This window comes from Berghia stephanieae, chromosome 1, assembly GCF_034508935.2.
Source record: "Berghia stephanieae isolate SIO BIC M18660-M18661 chromosome 1, UCSD_Bste_1.3, whole genome shotgun sequence".
NCBI classification, from domain to species: domain Eukaryota; kingdom Metazoa; phylum Mollusca; class Gastropoda; order Nudibranchia; family Aeolidiidae; genus Berghia; species Berghia stephanieae.
In genome coordinates this window covers 67373977-67377141 of record NC_088360.1, presented here as the reverse complement: position 1 = coordinate 67377141, position 3165 = coordinate 67373977, and the positions used below count along the sequence as shown (strand labels likewise).

Here is a 3165-nt window from a genome sequence, read left to right as displayed (position 1 = left end):
AGTGCTTTAGGACTAATAATATATTAAATAACCATGAATAGCTATGTTATATTTGCATTAGATTTGGGCTTGACTGACGGGCCGGTAGATTTTCCTCCTTTTTGACAAATTGTCATTATCATCACTGGGGGACCCGTGCTTGTGTCAGGATGAAACATTTTCTTCAAAATAAGTACACTGATAGCGTGTTCTTTCCTTTTTCTTCGTACTTTAATTGTAATTCTAGATCTTTTTACTAGATTCCATTTTCTTCCTTTTTACTGGCGCTGATATGATCTTGCATTTGTTGCAAGCGCCGTGAAACCCTTAAAAACAAACAAATACCTTTCTCTTTCATGAACGAATTATGGGTTTTCAGGAAAATTAATCGCAAATTTTTGCAATTTTTTTTGCAAATTTTGCTGTTTTTAGCTTGCAAAATTTGGGATTTTTATTTTTGCAAAAAAACAGCCATGTCAGATTACACGTGTTATGTATATTAACCGAAGTTGTACTACGGATGAATGATGTTGAGTCATTTCATTCATTAAAATTAACTTTTTTATTATGAATGATTACAAGTTATGATATTTTCAAGTCCTCTCACACCCCCATTTCGAAAGCAGTACCTGGTGTTATCCCACAGTTAATACCCCACTTACTTTTTTATTGGCAATGAGTACGTTACGTTGGTATCATTTTCTTATCATGACTGGTGATGGGAACGCTTACTCCAATTCCGTCCTGAAATATATATATTATAAATTTCTATCTTATGTTATAGTTTGCTACTGTGCTATCTTTTTTTTTTTCTTTCTTCTCTTTATGGTCTCACCATATCATGTGGTTAAATCTTATCTTACGGTAATTATTTAGCTTGTCTTTATAATTTTCAAAAAGCTCCTTTTAAAAAGTAAGTGAGAGGATGCTTGGTGGGATTCTTGACCTCCCATATAGGCCACGGAGGTCACTTATTATGTCTTCTATACCCATATATTATCTGTCTTTCAACTTGCTTTTTTGTCTTTATCTTAGAATGAGATTACATACTTGGTGTTTTCCTTTTCCTTGTCGAAGTACTTGGCTGGGATGGGAACAGTCAAATTTATAGTTAAATATTTGGGGAGATGATATTTTTTCCCCTTGTAAATCATCTCTGTTTCGTGTATTTTTATATTTATTGTTTTGAATATATTGTAATATGAGTGTATTCCTCTTCGTGGGATCCTATGTTTAAGGCTGGAGGAGACTTTTAGGTTATCTCAAACCATGCACAATGTTAGTATGCTTGGAATTTAATATGTTCTCTATTTGTACCGTTCCCCTTTGTAAGTCTGGAATTATTTTACTATCCCATTTTCTTCCTTTTTACTGGCGCTGAAATATCTAAATGTGTCGCAAGCGCCGTAAAACCCTTAAAAAAAAAAATAAAAGAACCCCCCCCCCCCCCCCTCCAAAAAAAATCCCAACAAACAAACAAAGAGTATGAGTGTAAAATATTGAAGACGTTAGAGAATGTTATTACTATGATCCAAGTGATGTATTATTTTCCCATGAGGGCTTTAATTATTCAGTACAAAAGAAAATGCCACTTGAGTAATGCTAACAAATAGCACGGGAACTTTGAATTACAGATTATTAGACGAATGTGACGGTAGAACATCAAGATATAAACTGCCCATAATCATTGTTTACTTACCCCCCCCCCCCCCCCACACACACACACACACACACAAACACCACTACCATCACCACCACCACCACCACCACCAAGGTCATGGGCTTCATGACAATTTAAAGCAATGTAAAGACCCAACTGTGTTCTAATCTATAGCTTAATTGTTTGAATACCATAAAATCAATTTCAGGATATCATAATATTAAGATTTAGAAGCTGAAAATAGAAGCTGCTGCCCTCTTTTCTATTTGGCCGAGTGTCTAATGCCGCCCAATTATAAATCCCAAGTCTTAAAAATGTTTTGTTTGTTTGGACACTGTCCTTGCAACCTATGTGATCTGTGATGTAACTTGAATTACAATTCTGAGTTATTTATAGAAAACTGTTTCATACCTGGAACAGTTTTTGTTTTTGTTTTTTATGTTGTGTGATATTGTTGTGTGACGAATAAAGGTTTGAAAATCAATCAAACAGGTTCTTTCTCTTTTCTTTTTTATGACTCATTGTTGAAGAAATTTATTATTCATGTAGCCTACTCTTCCATAGCTATACATTATGAGTTCTTCATTCGCTTCTTCAAAATATTTTTTTTTTTAACTTGAGCTTTCATATAGGTCAATGTCCACTAATCGTGCTCTTATTGATTTACAAGGGGTCCCTAGCCAAGCAACGTGTATTATGTAGGACGAGTTATGACGCCTGGTAGGCGATATTACCATTTTTTTTAGGACTGATACATTATCGGCTAGGTATCCATTTTACACCTGGATACGATGAGAGAATGTGAGTAAAGAGCCTTTTCCAATGACTCAGCTGTGCGCCGTCCAGAGCAGGACGATCCCTCCGAAGGCGGTACAAACCACAAGACCACATAGCTGCAAAAGACTTGTTGGCACCACTGTTGACTTGGAAGATCAAAGTTATCTCCTTTGAATTGTGAGGGAAGTTAGCGAGCTTCTTTATTAGTAAAAGGAGACATTAGGATGTGCCAATAGACCATGGTCCAGTCCTAGATGTGAGAGAGAAATGACCTTGGACTGATTTATAGCTTAGAGAGGGTGTTTGGGATAATCCCTCTCAGACGCAAGTCCAAAAGTATAAATTAACGAATTGATTAATATTGAAACCGAGATAAAGTGTCGAACACCTAGACCGTCTAACACTTATAAGGAGAATAAATCTACTTTATCCATATGACACAGAACTGTTCTGAGTCAAAACAACATATTATAGGTAGATAGATAAATAAATAGATAAGATAGATAGAAATAGACAGATAGATATGTATGTAAAAACCAGAGCATTTATATGGCGCATAAAAACCAGAGCATTTATATAGCGCAACATCCACTAAACGTGCTCAGGGCGCTTTACGGGGTCAACAATAACACTTAAACGAGACGCCTATTAGGCGATAGTACATTTTTTTTTCGATGGAGACAACGCTGTTAACGGCTAGCTACTCATTTTACACTTGAGTATGGTGAATGTGAATAAAGAGAGGTTTG

General features: G+C 35.7%; 1 long non-coding RNA gene across 1 annotated transcript in view; it reads left to right on the top strand.

The window, feature by feature from the left end:
* LOC144979996 (uncharacterized) overlaps positions 1-2128 on the top strand; it is a 14662-nt gene extending 12534 nt beyond the window's left edge. The window contains exon 2 of the long non-coding RNA XR_013646807.1: positions 1-2128. This exon is cut by the window's left edge and continues 1887 nt beyond it. This is a non-coding gene — a long non-coding RNA (uncharacterized LOC144979996).
* The last annotated feature ends 1037 nt before the right edge of the window (positions 2129-3165 follow it).